The sequence below is a fragment of the Macaca fascicularis genome, chromosome 20 (assembly GCF_037993035.2).
Source record: "Macaca fascicularis isolate 582-1 chromosome 20, T2T-MFA8v1.1".
NCBI lineage: Eukaryota > Metazoa > Chordata > Mammalia > Primates > Cercopithecidae > Macaca > Macaca fascicularis.
In genome coordinates this window covers 13,033,653-13,050,251 of record NC_088394.1, presented here as the reverse complement: position 1 = coordinate 13,050,251, position 16,599 = coordinate 13,033,653, and the positions used below count along the sequence as shown (strand labels likewise).

Here is a 16,599-nt window from a genome sequence, read left to right as displayed (position 1 = left end):
TACCCTGAAGTCACTGTTTGTTCCCTGTCAGGCTAAATCCTCCCAGAGCGCTCTTTGCAGCTTCATCACACTGTCTCTCTGAGGTGGATGTTATTATTCCCACCTTACAAAAAAGAAACGGTGTCTCAGGAATATAGTGAGCTCGCCCAAGGCCAAACATCTAACAAGAAACTGACGCCGGAGCCCTGGCTATACACTGCGGTCCTACCAATCCACTCTGCCCACAAGCAACCCATCTGGGCCTGCTGTGAGCTGCTAAATTTTTCCAAATTGAGTTATTCGATATTCTCAGCTGATCCCCAATAAATAAAACTGGAGGTGGCTATAGACAGTCTATAGTTAAGGTACAGACTATTCAACTATAATTTACTTAAGCATTTTAGAGAAATGTGAGACGTAATCCTGCTATACTCTCCAAGAACCCTGAAGGAATAATCTTGCAAGCATGTTTTAAGAGAAATCCCCAGAATGCCAGGTCAGGCAGATCCTTACCTAGGCCCTTAGCTCCCTGCCCTTCCCAGGAGATCACCCCTCCAATGCCCCAGGCCTCACCTATGCACTAACTACACTGTATGCAGTATAAAAACAATACCAGGCCATTTGCAACAAGTACTTTACATGAGCTATACAAGACACTGTCAGAATAAAGGAGGGACACAGGGAAAAGCTTTGTGAAAAAACAGGGGTCACTAATGTGTGTCTTATCTCAGGAGGAATAAAAGGGAGCCCTCCTTTTTTTTTGTTGTTGTTGTATGAAGGGTAAGTCACAGAAGAAAATCCACCAAGATATGAATGATAGCCAAAGGGGCATGTGGGGTATGTTTCCTTCTCATTCTTTCTACTTTTCCTTATTTGAGCTCCCATTCATCAGTGAGAGAAGCCACGTAGACCCTTTATAAAGAATTAAAATTCTTCATCTGAAATACAAGGGAGCCATTGTGCAATCAACATGAAATATATCAGGCTTCCATTAACTTGCTCTGTGAGTTCCCCTCCAAAGGTACCCCCTTCTGTCCCTGAGGTACAGAGGCTTTCAAACCAGTGTGAAATAGTAAGTGAAAATAACACAAAAGATACTGCAAGAACCATGCAATTAACAAAGGCAGAATAAGTCACTGAACCTTTCTGACAGATTTTTTCTTTGTACAGATGTAAAATTAATATTCCTTTGTTGCCTTATTCCTTTTGGATAAGAAAAGCTTGAGTCGATCGTCTTTTGGCCTTTAACAAACAAATACAGTATTGCTGATAATACCTGTGTGCCCCACACACACAGAAATCATATAAACCCTCCATGAGCTTCCTCCGGGCTGTGAATCCATTCACCACGCAGCAAGCTGGAAATCCACAGCTGCTGATATTACTGCTAAATACCTGCCAATGTGCCCCCACAAAACGTGAGCCTTAAATAAATGCCACTGCCATTTTCAAAGCAAAGCAGGGTTTTATGTTTTGTTTCTGTTTTGTTTTGCAGTGGGAGCCAGAGTGTTACTGCAATTTTCCATAAATGCAGAAAACATCGAAACGTCCCAGCTCCAAGTGGTGTTTACCATAAGCTGTCAAAACCCTGGTTCTCTTTTGCAGCCAGAAGAGCAGAACTTGACCACATCAGGCAAATCTTTCATTTCACTGGGGAATGAAAAGGAAAAATCCGATGCAATTTAAGAGACAAAAGTTGATAAAAATAATTTCCAGAAACCATTAAAACTACAGTGTTCATTGTTACTAAGCTAAGCTCTGAAACTCTGAGTTTTTATATTACATATCCCTACCTGCAGCCATTGGTATAAACAGCTTTCATCTTACGTAAACCATACTGAGCTTACTGTTCCTCAAATAACTATTTCCAAACTCCAGTATAACTAGAAATAAATTCAGGACTCAGAAAGAGCCTCAGAAGAGAGAATGTGAAATCACAAATAGTTCCTGTTATCACAAAAATAAAAGTAGGTTGCACAACCACTGCCTCTTGAAATTTTTATTAGGCTCTGAGGGCACTTATGGGTTCTCATCTGACCTTCTTATTTTTCAACAGCCACAGAAAATAGGACAGAGAGAGAACAGGTGCCCTCCAATCCATTCTCCTCCAAGCAGGCACAATGATCTCCCCAAAGTAACATCTAATATTGTCATCTGCTATTTAATACTTTCATTGCTTCTACAGCTCTAAGAGTAAAATCCAAACTCCTTCAAGATGCAGCCCCAGCCTTTCTCTCCAATCCCCTTTCTCCGTCTGTGGGTCTCACTAACTCACTCAGCCCTCACAGGCCTTCTCTGCTCCATAAATCTGCTGAGTTCTAGGAGGTCACCCTGCAGACAAGGAAGAGAAAGGTATGACCAGTGGAGGAAACTACAGGTGCAAATGCTGGCACCAGAGGCTGGCAGGGAGGAGGCGGAGAGAGGTGGTGCAGGCATCAGGCCTTGGTGCAAGATGGGCCCGGGCTAGATCAGTTACTGACTGTGTGTGTGTTCTGGTGTGAGCCTGTGGCTGTGCGTCTGTGAAATGGGCATTAAAATCCACACCCATTTTACCAGGCCACTGTAAGGATGGCAGGAGATGCCACACTTAGCAGGCTTGGCAGCACATCTGGGGCAGGATAAGTTCCCAGTAGATGAGAGCTGGTTTTATGTCATGGGTGATCATGACAGGAGACATGCAGGAAGTGGCAGACAAGCAGTTCTCCAGGGGCCAGGTGGAGAAAGACCATGACGTGCCACACCGAGGAGCTAGAAATGCTGTGGGGAGCACTCAGTGTGCCCTGAAGCAAGAGCACCACAGAGCTGCTAACCATCTTCCAGGCACGGTGCTGGGATCTTAGGGAGGAGGAAGGAGAGCCACACAGTTTACATCCTTTGACATTTGGTAAATTATGAAAGAGTGACTCGGAAAGAAGACAGTGTATCAGGGAAGGCCCACCCCTCCAAGAGTTAACATTCAGGAATCACTTTTCTAATGAGCCTTGGCACATGCCAGGCAGCCTCCCAAGCCATATCCAATGCCTGTATCCCCACCAGGCACTTGTGTCCTGACATCACCAGTTTGAGAGTCTGATGTGCTTCCTTCTACCCTTAGTTGTATTTCATGAAAATTAATCAATCTGCAGGTAGCTAAGGAGGAGATGCCATTTGACAACACTATCACAGTGACAAATCAAAAGCAAATGCCAGGTGGAGATACACTGACCAGGGCTGACACAGCCCCAAACCCAGCCCAGCACGGGACAGAGGACCAGGAATGAAGCCTTCATTCTCCAAGAGGCCCAAGGACACCATCTGGCCAGTAGAAGTTGTGGTTCTGAACTTGTGCTTGGAAGGTGCACAACTTATCAGTTAATGAGATGCAAAGACTTTGCGTCACCATCTGGGTTTCATCTTTTGGGCTGGAGAGAAGGTAGAAGATTCAAGAAGTTTAGGTAACTTGCCTATTTGGCAATGTATATCAAATTTTTTAAATCACTCACCTTTGATTTGACAAATCATGGCTGGGCAGAAATCTTGCCTCTCTACTTGCAAGTGAGCTCAAAATACAAGCTTAGCTCCAAATGGCTAGGATCCACCTAAATGCCCATCAAAGGGGACTGGTTAAGTATCTCAGGATTCCACTACTCCCCTGCCCGCTGTTCCCTTGGCAGACAGCACTAATCAATCACTGCGCCCGTTCCTCAAGAAGATACATAGGCAGTCATAACTGATCAATCAGTGTGTTGACCAGCAAGATGATGCCTATTTGGTAACCCTGGTCTAAACGATGGGGGAAAGCATCACCAAGAAGGTGACATTTGAGTTGGGCTTTGGAAAATGATGCCTTCGGGGCTTTAGGAGATGGAGCAATTCCTTCCAGCTGGAGTATCAGGAAACATGATCTCCAGTAACAATGTTGCTGTGAGAAAACTTTTAAGTCTGTGAAAATACTGGGAATTATCATAATTACCTGCCAAATCATGAAAGGATTATAAGTTTTTCAAAAAGGCCTCTGGCATTTCATTTCATATCGGAACGTTCCCTCCATCTAATCACATTCAAGTAAATCATGCTTCACCCTCCTCCGGCTAACAAATTAGATGCTTCTTGATTAATTCGATCAAGACACTCCCCAAATTTCAATAGCAACTGAGGCTCTTTGGGTCACATACTCAAAACTCTCCAAGATTATTCACTTCGATGCCTTAGAATCTGTAAGTTTTATAAAACAACCCGTTTTCCGGCCCTGTTTACTCTGGTTGTGGGGAGGGGCCTGAAGCCTGTTTCTGTGATGATGGCATTGCACCTGTCTAGTTAAAAAGTGAACCTAGACAGCGTCCACTTTGCATTCACATGCTCCAGAGCACCAACTAAGTGTTAGGCCTTTTACAGGCATTAGGTGCACCAGCTCATATAATTCCTGCAACCCCCTGCAGGGCAGGCATGCTTTCCTTACCAATGAGGCGCAGAGAGGTTGGCTCGTAAGCCTCAAATATCAGGGCAAGGAAATGACAGAGTGGGGATTGGAACCCACACCTTAATGGCCCTACTATCTGTGCTCTTTGCACTCCATCTTGGATATGGTAGGAAGCTAATCTCTTTGGTGGTTAAGAACAATTGGTTTGTACCACAGAGTAGAGGGAAGTGACATGGTTTGGACCCGTGGCTCCCAATCCAAGCTGATCACTGGTCACTGGAAGGGCTTCTGAAAAATGCAGGTTTCTAGGTCTTGGCCCCTGAAATTCTGATTCAGTAGACTGAGGGGAAGGACCTCAAAGAATACTTTTTAAAGCCCGTGTTGACTGTAATGATCAGTCAGAACTGACAGCCACTGGTAAACACAAAGGGAGCATTTCACAGACTCAGCTTTGAACGGCAGTTGGGCCATTCCCTACTTATAGAAAACTGTTTCCCTGTTCCTCATTTGTAAAATGGGGATGTCGCAGAAGCTCCTCCACTTGTCAGCTCTCCACCTCTGAACTCTCGCTGATGCGAACAAAGCTACAAGCCAGAAGAAAACGGCATGAACCCCGCCTGCCCACAGCAGGATGGGGGCGGTACAGTCATCCCTCGCTATCTGTGGGGGATTGGTCCCAGGACTCCACACGGATACCAAAATCCACGGACGCTTACGTCCCTTCTATAAAATGGTGTAGTATCTACAATAGAACCTACACACCTCCCTCCTCCTGTATACTCTAGATCTTCTCCAAATTACTTACAGTCCCTGATATGATGTAAGTGCTATGTAAACAATTGTTATACCGTATTGTTTAGGGAATAAAGACAAGGAAAAAAGTCTGTACACGTTCAGTACAGATGCATTCTCCCCGCCTGGCATTTTTACTCCTCCACTGGTTGAATCACAGATGCAGAGTCGCAGATACAGAGGGCCAATTGTAACTGTCACATGCAGCGTTGCTACCTCAGTAATGACATGGCAAGTGCCACACACACACAGCAAGTGAGTCTACGACAGGGACATGCACAGGGTGGCCCACAGACTGGTGTGGATGTGCCACCTGTTTTCTACCAGTATGAGACCAGAGGAGGAAAGGAACTGGAAGCAAGCGTTTAGAAATGTTTCAAGCAATTTCATATTGCTGTCAACACAGGAGCTTCAGGGCTTTTCTAGATTGTTTTTTGGTAATTTATAAAAATATCAGTCTGCAATGAATTAAAAGCTTTTTTAAAAAGAAAATTGGTTCTTATAGTTTGAGAAGCATTGACCTCTAAGTGCTGTGTTTGAAGCAATCTCTTGCATTAATAATTATGAAAAACAAGGATAAAAAATAATGAAAAAAAGCCAAACTACAGCCATGTTTGGATAAAATTCAAGAGAGCTGAAAAGAAAAATGGGATAAAACCAATGCTAACAACACCCGTCATTCTTTTAGCTGCATATACAAGTTAAGTATCCCTTATCCAAAATGCGTGGGACCAGAAGTATTTTGGATTTTGAAATTTTTGGACTTTGGAGTATTTCATTATACTTACAGGTTAAGCATCCCAAATCTGAAATGTGAAATCCAAAATGCTCCAATGAGCATTTCCTTTGAGCATTATGTCAGCGCTCAAAACATTTCAAATTCCGGAACATCTTGAATTTATAGTTTTTGGATTTGGGATGCTCAACCTCTACATTGTCTTATAGTATCCATTCAGCCTTGAAAACTAAGAAAACTAGAAATTTTAATTGAAATAATGGGTGTCCTGACCAACATGGAGAAACCCCATCTCTACTAAAAATACAAAAAATTAGCTAGGCATGATGGCACATGCCTGTAATCCCAGCTACTCAGAAGGCTGAGGCAGAAGAGTCGCTTGAACCTGGGAGGCGGAGGTGGCGGTGAGCCGAGATCGCACCACTGCACTCCAGCCTGGGCAAGAAGAACGAAACTCTATTTCAAAAAAAAAAAGAAAGAAAGAAAGAAAGAAAGAAAAAGAAAAGAAATAATAGGTGTCCAGATCTAGCACCAGACACAGAGTCACAGGAAATCCTCACACAATTCCAGTAGCCATTGACCTCTTTGACCTTGGCACTATGGGTCCAGGCAGTGACAGTGAGATCTGAATCCCAGTTATTAGGGCTCCAAAGCCCATGCTCTTCTTATCACATGGCCTTTCAGGCCACAAATAAATAACCCAGGAAGAGAAACACTGCGCCCGTTTGAGAGTGGAGGAAACGTGGGCTTGGTGGGGCAAGTGGCCTGTCTAAAGCCATACAGTTCCTTTTATTCCCTAACAGAGCCACGACTACACACCAAGCTTCCTGCTTTTAATTCAGCACTCTCTGCTCCTCTACTGGGAGGCCACAAGACTTTTAAACAAGCTGAGCAACGGGGAAGTGTTCTGTAAAATGAGGGTGCTGTCTTCCCGGAGGGGCGATGGTGACAGTGGCGGGGGGCGGGGAGGGCAGACTCAGGGGCACTCCCTGCGCACCAGGAATGTTCCATGTCCTCTCCAAGCAGTACTCACCTGAACCCTACAACTCCTCTGGGAGGTAAGTTGTGTTACTGTCCCTAATTTTGTAGCTAAGAAAACTGAGGCACAGAAAGGGTGTGCAACTTGCCCAAGGCCACACAGGAAGTATGCAGCAGAAGCGGGATTTGGATTCCCAAGCCTGTGTTCTTGGCCACACTCCTCTCTCCTCCCTCTCAGCATACGCCACCACTGTGATGCTGAGCTGGCATCTCAAGGTATCAGTGAAAAGCAGAGGACCTGGAAGGGTGCTGAGCCACGGACGGAGGGCTGGGGGCATCTCGAAGGTAAGGGACACTGTCACGCACACACGTACATACACACAGAGCCGGGGAAAGGAGCCGTCAACCCCATAGCGAATGACTGCCATTAGCAGGCAGAGGGGAAAAACCACGTAGGCTCTGGCTGCTCCCACATCCCCCTCAGGGGGACCTAGCAGTAAGGGAAGGGGCACCGAGAGTAAGAACCTCGGCCAATCCAACGCCAAAGGAGACTCCCAGAGAAGAGTCTAGGAGCTCCCCAGCAGCTAGGGTAAGCCTTCTCCAAGATGGTTTTTGCTTCAGGTGAAGGCAACACAGAGAATTGCTTCAAACGAAAATCCCAATGTGAAGACAATCCAGGCGACTGGCAGACATGACTTCCAGATGTTCCATGTCAAGGAGAAAAAACAAGGCCCCTGGAGGTCAAATCCAGGGGCCTTGTCTACTCACTGCTGGGTGACCTTGTATAAAGAATCACACGTCTCAGGCTGGGCGCGGTGGCTCAAGCCTGTAATCCCAGCACTTTGGGAGGCCGAAGCAGGCAGATCACAAGGTCAGGAAATCAAGACCATCCTGGCCAACATGGTGAAACACCGTCTGTACTAAAAAAATACAAAAAAATGAGCTGGGCGTGGTGGCGCAGGCCTGTTGTTCCAGCTACTCGGGAAGCTGAGGCAGGAGAATCGTTTGAACCTGGGAGGCGGAGGTTGGAGTGAGCCGAGATCATGCCACTGCACTCCAGCCTGGCAACATAGCAAGATTCTGTCTCAAGAAAAAAAAAGAATTACACGTCTTTGATTCCTGGTATCCTATTTTTTAAATTTTGTTTTCCAGAGACGGAGTCTTATTCTGTGGCCCAGGCTGGAGTGCAGTGGTACAATCACGGCTCACTGCAGCCTCAACCTCCTGGGTTCAAGCGATCCTCCTGTCTCAGCCTCCTGAGTAGCTGGGACTACAGGCATGTGACACCATGCTCGGCTAATTTTTTTTTTCTTTTGTAAAGACAGGATATGGCTATGTCTCTCAGGCTGGTTTTGAACTCCTGGACACAAGCGAGCCTCCTGCCTCTGCCTCCCAAAGGGCTATGATTACAGGCATGACCCACTGCACCTAGCTCTAATTCCTGGTATCTTATTTGTCAAACGAGGATACTGTCACCTATTGTACAAGTTTGTCATGAGGTACAAAGGGATGAAAGAGTTCGGGCAGTCACCAGTACCTGCTATGATGAGGACACGATGTAACAGAATGAGCACCTGTTATGGGTCTGACAGCGCTCTGTGTTTTACACATTAGCACACATTACAAGCCTGGGAGGTGGAGATTTACTCCCACTTTATAGATGAGGAAAACTGAGGCTCAGAAGGGTGATTTGAATGTCCCAAGTCATGCAGTCTGGAAGGGAAGGAGGTGGTCAGTCTGGCTCCAGAGCTCATGGTCCTGCGTCTACCATCTTTGGAGTCTCTCTTGTTTCTTTCTTCATTCCAATCCACCTTTTGCTTCAGTTCAGGTGTGTGGAGGGCTGGCCCCAGGAAGTTATTTGGGCTCGCCCTGATGAGCCAGGTGCTCTGGAATCTTGGGACTCATCCTCCTCAATGCCACACCATAAAGCTACCATGCAATAGATTCAGCTGAGACCTGTGGGGCAGATCATCCTGAAGTGCCACCGGGCCAGTGCTGTGCGGGCTCTGTCTGCAGAGCCACTAAGTAGAGGCTTGTAAGTAACCCTGGTGATAACTTCACATTTCAAACGCTCCCTTGATTGCCTCTGCAACAAGCCCCTCTGCCCTCAGAACACTGAGATGGGGAGAGGTAATTCTTACACACATCAGGATGGGATTACACTTTAAAGAGGGAAAACACCTATCACTAACAACAGATCAATTAGTAAGGGGACGCCTCTGAAAAGCAGAGGTTTAGGTAACTGTCATAGCTCGGCCACAGAGCTGCCGGGTCTCAGTCCCCAATGTTGGTCATCACTTCTCCCGACACGTGGCCTTTTGGAGAATACACAGGCAAGCCAGGGAGGGAGGCTTCACAAAGCAGCAGCAGCTGCTACCAGCCTGGAGACACTGATGCTCTCCTGCCCCACACCAACAGCCCTCCAAAAGCCAAGGCAGAATCCACAGAAATGACCATGTTACAATAGCAGCCGTCACCTTCCTGGTGGCTGTTTGAGACAAATGAGCAACGACAGGGGAAAGAAAGCAGAAACAAAACCCTGAGCCCCAGCCCTCTGCTGAAAGGTGTGTTCCTCTGAGAACAAGCAAGAGGCACTGATGCAGCTGTGAGGGTCTTTAAGCGGGTTCTCTGATTCACACCTGTCCTGTGAGAGCAGTATGGAAGGGGGTGGGGCAGAGCCAGGCCGTTTGGGATTAAAACCCACCATTCCTTACTTCCTAGATGTGGCTTTGGGCAATGTACCTTCACCTCTCTGGGCCTCAGTTTCTCATCCATAAAATTACATTAACAACAACGCAAAATTCACAGGGCTTTTGTGAGGTTTAAATAATAAAAGAAAGAAGTGCTTAACTCAGGGTTTGGCATATATCAAGTACTCCATAAATGTTAATTACCATGATTATCCATCAAAGAGGCACCAGCAGAAGCGTCCAGTGCCACTGGTCCTGTAGAATCTACATCCTTCATGTCTCCAAGGTCTGTCCCCGCTCCTCCATCCTTGTTGCCAAACCTAGGTTCAGAAGCCCCCTCCCACCTAGACAAACACCACCGCCTCCCTGCTGCCCCCGCCACCAGCTGATGCTCAAATGATCTTTCTAAAGGATCACACCCCTTTACTGCTTAAAACCCTTCAATAACAATTACAAACTAGACTGCATGATGTCTGCAATTTGCTTCAAAATAATACTGGGAATGGCGGGGGTGGGGGAGTGGGATTGGCTTGGGTTGGTGGCTGCTGAAGTTGACGGGAGTATGTGCTGGGCACACAGAGGTGCATTCTACTGTTCTGTCCACATTCACATTTGTCTACAATCCAAACTTTAAAAAAAAGTTCTTCAATAGCTTTCCACTGATTTTCTTGGCATGGCATAAAAGCAACTGGTGGGAGAGGAGGTGGGAGGAGAGGGGAGAAAACATTTCAAGAGAAGGACCCATATGGATGGAATGAGAATACGGCTGCACCCCCACCTTCCCACCATGCACACATCCTAAAATTCTATCCACCCTTCACAACGTCACTCAAATCTCAGTTGATCTCCTTGCCCAATGCCTTCAATCCATTCATCCACCTCTTCCATAGGTCATCCTCCGGTATGAGTGGCAACAATAGTTACTGTTTTCTGAGCACTTACTACATGTCAAGTACATCATGTTTGACATAAAGGCTCTTTCGTGCAATAAAAGGGAGCGCCCTGACCGGCCACAGCCCCATGAGACCTGAGTTCAGGGAGTGGAGCACAGCTAGATACAGCTCCCACGGGTCCCCCCAGAGCCATAAGCTGTTGTGCAGCGTACAACCAGCACAACTGCACACAGAAGCCTTAGACATCATACTAGGTGCTGGTGTTGTTCCTATTTTATATGGGAGGAAACTGAGGCCCACAGGGACTAGAACACTTGCCCATGGTCTCATGGAGATGGCTGCAGTAGCTAACGTCCAGACCCATGTTCTATGTGTTACATGAGGCTCCCCCAGAAGAAGGTGTAGCATGCACTTCTGCAGATGGTAATGCTTCCTGGGCAGTTCACAGCTCTAGCACAGGGCACAGGATCTTACCCAACTCCACGTGTGTTACCCGGGATCACTGCCAAAGCCACTGACAACAGCAGACACTTGCAGGGCTTATTTCTGCTGCATCGATTACGGGAGGGTCAACGGAAAAGGGGGAAGAGGCTTCTTTCTGTAAACATAGCATATGAGGTGGTTTACCTGGTGCCACACAATGGGTATAATTATAGTTCCATCACAAGCACAAAACACAGAGCTCAGCTAGGCCTGTGAAAATGGGGCCAGAATTACTTTAAAAGGCTCTGCTGGCCTCTCCTTTCAAAAGCACGGTGGTTACAGGCTGGCTCGCAGAGGGCGGCTATTGATTTCCCAGGACCTGGGAGTTAGAAGGCAGCGCAGCGTTGGCCTCCTCTCCTCCCCAGTGCAGAAGGCCTTCTCCAGCCCACCAGGCAGGCAGCCCAGGAGGAGAAAGAGGAAGAGGAGGATACAGTGAGGCCACTGTCATCAAGAGCAAACATTTACTGAGCATGTATTGGACGCCAGACCCAATAATAAGCCCTATCCTTGTGTTAACTTATCCATACGAGACCCGTCCATGGCTCCTCAAGAAACTTATCGTCGATATCTGAAAATTCTCAGATTCATTCGTTCATTCATTCCACGAACATCTATTGAGCATCTACCACATCTATCATTTGCCAAGCCCTGTTTTAAACACTATGGATACAGCAGCAAACAAGAGAGACTCTTGCCCTGGTGGTTTCTATATTCTAGCTAGTGGTTCCACCTACAGATTGAGGAAACAGAGGCTCACGGAGGTTCAGTCCCAGGCAAAGCTAACACTAAAGGCCATGGGATTGGAACCAGAGTCCTTTCTTACACCACCATGCTGGACAATCTCTCTCTGCTCTGCGGTTATTTTATAAACCCTCTCCCTTTGTGAGGTCGTATTAGTTCTGTTGTCATGCTACTGATAAAGACATACCCAAGACTGGGTAATTTATAAAGAAAAAGAAGTTTAATGGACTCACAGTTCCACCTGACTGGGGAGGCCTCACAATCTGGCAGAAGGTGAAAGGCACGTCTTATATGGTGGCAGACAAGAGAGGGAATGAGAGCCAAGAGAAAGAGGAAACCTCTCATAAAACCATCAGATCTCATGAGACTCACTACCACAAGAACAGTAGAGGGGAACCACCTCCATGATTCAGTTATCTCCCACCGGGCCCCTCCCACAACATGTGGGAATGATGGGAGCTACAATTCAAGATGAGATTTGGGTGGGGACCTAGCCAAGCCATATCAGAGGTCAAATGCACCTCCCTGCACAGGCCTAGAAGCACCAATTCATTTGCTTATTCAGTCATTCATTCATGTTTCTTCATTCATTCAACAAACATTTACTGACCAACTGTGTACCAGGTACTGAACTGAGCTCTGGGCATCAGTGTGGCAAGGACCCTGCCCCTGTGCTCACAGAGCTCCCTATCTCCTGGGGATCTAGGTGGCCAATAGTTCTCAGACAAAGTGGCCAGTGGCACAGCAGGAAGACTGAGGTCCCTGGAAACATGAAGGGGAGGCAGCTACCTGCCCTGGGGCCTGTGATACTAAGCTGAGGCTGGAGGCAGGCAGAGGTCAGCCGGCAGGAGAACAGGTTAACATCCAAGCCCCGTCATGCATCTGCTCCCATTTCCTCGGCTATAAAGTGGAGCTCCATCATGTTGAGCAGGATTTTAAACGTGGTGAAGATGTGACTTCAGAGCAGCCAGCCCGGCACAGGGCCTGGGGCAGCTTCTTCTTATCCCCGAGAATTGGCTGCTGGACCCAGGAAGTTACTTAGTACCATGAGGCTAACACTAGCACACCAATTCAGAAACTTTTCTGGAAAATATTTCACCCTGAAGTGCTGCTTTTCCATTTATTTTGCAAGGTGCTGGAAAGCACAGGCTTTCACATAAAGATGTAAATTCTGAAATTGTGTGGCTCTTTGTCGTGTTCTAACGTCTTGAGAAAGCAGTGGAGGCTGGTGTGTGTTTTTAATCATATTCCTTTCGAAGTCACACACAGAGACCTCCTGAATACTTCAACCATGGGCTCAATAAATTCTGTCCAAGTTTCAAGAGAAAGTAAATGAAAGAACATTAAATTTTATGAGCATCAAAATGTTGTTTTCCTTTGAGAGTCTCTTTCTCATACCCAACAGCACTCCCGTAAAGTGCCAAGAGCCTCGTTCAGGTAACGGCTGGCTTGCTCCGCCCAGGAAGACGTACGCAGCTATTCATTCCTGCCAAGTAGTAATTCGTGAACACCGACACCTGGACAGAGGGAAGACTGTGCTCAAATGTGAATGAACAGTGTGGGGTAGTGGTCTGGGGAATGATCTTGGAGCTGGATGGCCAGGATTCTGTCCCAGTCTGCCAGTAACTTGCTGGGTGACCTTGGGTAAGTCATTCAACCTCTCTGGGCCCCAGTTTCTACATCTGAAAAATGGTGGCCATAGGAGCTCTTACATGACAGCGTTGTTATGAGGACTAAATGAGCCAATACACAACTCAAGCTTCGTAAAAGACACGAGGTTCTGATTCTTACAGCTTTGATTGACACACAGAACTGGGCACATCCCTACTACTTCCTTAAGCCCCACGGACATTACAATGGAAAGATGAGATGGTATAGTTTAAAACAACAACATGGAATGTAAAGGGCTTGAATCTGGGACCACACTTCACTGGCTGTGTCCTATGAACAGGGGCAGCCATTGTTTCTATACAGCTCTGAACACCCCTAAGCCTCATGGTTTCACCAGCAACATGGAGACTGTAACCTCTTCTCTCCAAGGGACACTGAAGATACGACTGAGATCTTGCATGTTAAAATGCCAAGCATACACTCTTGCCCTCAGCAGGCATGCAGCAGACATCTGTGACTTTTCTTTCCTTGCAGAGGGTAACAGGCAGTAAAACTTTTTCTCTGGGTGACTCATATCCCCATGACATACTCAGTGAAGATAATTGCAAAAGTATCACAGTGCTTCCCTGCCTGGGCCACCCCCAACAGACTGGCTCATCAAATGCGATCTTCTTCTGTTTTCTATTCAGCAGTCAGCATTACAAGACCACATCTACCTCCCAGAATCTGGGAGAGGTAAAACAGTTCACGTTCTCAGCAGCACCTATGAAGCTGGGGTCTCAAGCCTAAATTTCTTTACTTCCTGGCACAAAGCACTGTGCTGGAAATGACCTGGCGGCTATGGAGTCACCAGCCCAGAGCTTCTCTAATCCCTACAACGGGAATGTCATGGAGACAACAAGCGGGTCCTTGTGGCGGAGATACTGGTGCTCACCATGCACCCTACCTGCTCCCCAAACTTCCCAGCCCCCTCTGCACAACAGGGCACAAGCTTTTGACTCAGAGCCACTGAGCTCCAGGTGGAAGTGACAAATGTGCTGGTGTGCAACCCTGCACCATCCCTCCCCTGCCACACTAAGTGAGATAGTCATGATGTGGCTACAAGATGGGAGCCTCTGTCCACCTAGATTTCTGAGTCACTGTGTAGAGCAGAACGGTCCCACTGTTGCCCTTGGGCAACCTATGTTGGACATATATGAACAGGAAATAAGCTTTTTATTTTGTTAAAGACCGAGACTGACGATCATTTGTTACTGTGGCAGAACCAACCCTATTCTGACACGTGTCAACGTGACGACCCTATATCTTTCCAGCTCTCTCACAACGGGCCTGAAAGTCTGAGGAAAGGCACAGAGACCAAAGATATTCGTTAAAGGCAGCTTTGCAACAGCCATAGGAAGTAGGTATCATGATATCCTTTTTCCCGAGAAGAAACTGGACTCAGACACATTAAATCATTTGTTCAAGGTCATACAGATCACAAGTGGTGAAGTCAGAATTTGAACCCAGGTCTATCCATCACAAGGCTTGTATTCTGTCTACTATATGGGCCCAGGAAGTACTTTCTAATGAATTTGTCTGTGAAAGCACCAAATACAATTCGAATCTCTCCTTGGGCTCCAATCATAATAGTAACCACAGGTTGGATGCATTCCACAGGCCAGACATTCTTCTGGGTCCTTTATCAATATTCCTGCACTGTAATCATCATGTCCCTTCAAGGCATTAGGCCCATTCTACAGGTAAGGAAACAGGGGCTTAGAAGAGACTGTAGGATGAGTTCTCATAACCTGATGGTGAAGTAAATAAAGGAAAGATGCTAATGGTGACAGACAAAGGATATGGGTCCCTTTAGTGGATGGAAGGCAAAGACTCCACATAAACGGCTATAAAGTGGGACACCAAGGAACACTCTCCACTGGAGGATCTCAGGCCTTCAAGAACCCACAAAGATGCTTCAACGCGCAAGATACCACATGTTCAGGGTGACCTAATCAGACTCTTAGAGATGTTTGCTGTGAGGGTTGTGAAAGAGAGATGGAGGAGATCATCCCTTCTGGTCCCTCCCAACTGTTCTCGCAGTCCTAGCCTCTTGTCTACCTGGCCACCAGGTGCAAGTTACTGGTAATAACCTCACACTGACCCCAAGTGGTCACTCTGCTCCAGATGACTCACAGACCAGCGTTTCCAGAACTCCAAAGACAAATCTGTTTTATGCAAAACCATGCTCTTCCCATTCTGCCTCCCACATCCATCCATTCATCCATCCATCCCTCCATCCATCTACCTTTACTATTACATGCCAAGCACTGTCTAGACACTGGGGATACAACAGGGAACAAACAGATAAAAGCTCCTTCCTCCTTTGAGCTTACATCCTTGAGCCCAAGGTTAGGAATGACCATTGACTGAGGGACATTGTCTTTATGCCCCATTACAGAGAAGAGGACTTCAAACAAAATGTCAGGCTTCATTCGAAATTCTCCTTCCTTTGCAGAGTCTGATTCTACATCTGAGAAATTAACCGGGATTTCTAGAGCTAGATTCCATTCTAGTTAGTTTCTCCAGGGAAGAAGAGGAGGATGATGGAGAAGAAGAAGATGATGATGATGATGGTGATGAAGACGAAGATGAAAAAGAAAACAATTTTTGGCTAAGAATCTAAATGTGATCATTACATCCTGGATTTAAATCGAAAAAGTGATCTTCTCCAATTCCTCATTTGATGCTAAAAGACCCTTTTTCAGTGGCCCTCATGGTGAATCTCTCTCTTTTTCTCTCTGTCCAAGACGAATCCCCCCTTTTTCAGCTAATGGAATCCTGCTTTTTCTTAAGAAACCACATCTCTTCCCAGTGGTCTGGGGAAGCTGACCAAAGGCCCCCATTGACTGGTGGGCATATGCCCTGACCCTGCAATCAGTGTATTTCATCCTGTGGCCACAGTGACTGGTTCAGGGATGGCAGAAGACTCAAGTCAGGCCGATAAGAGTCAATGCCAAGAATCTTGTTAGAGCTACTGGGAGAAAAACTCTCTCTTCATGACCAGAATTGCTAAGCTCATAGGACATAAGCCTGGAGCTGCTAGGATCCATCACATATAGAGGGAGCCTTCCTAAGAATGAAGACCACAGAAAAGAAAACAGAGAGCAACAGCAGGAAGAGAACATCCACATTCGCTCATCTGACCTCTGGATGCAACCCTGCCAAAGGTTACACCAATTCCTGGATGTCCTGTTTTCATCCATCAAAAAGTTTCATTTTTTATTAAGCCCAGTTTGATTTTTCTGTCATTTGGAT

General features: G+C 46.5%; 1 protein-coding gene across 11 annotated transcripts in view; it reads right to left on the bottom strand.

The window, feature by feature from the left end:
- Positions 1-16,599, bottom strand: part of SNX29 (sorting nexin 29) — a 589,214-nt gene that overhangs the window by 221,039 nt on the left and 351,576 nt on the right. The gene's annotated exons all lie outside the window — the stretch shown is intronic.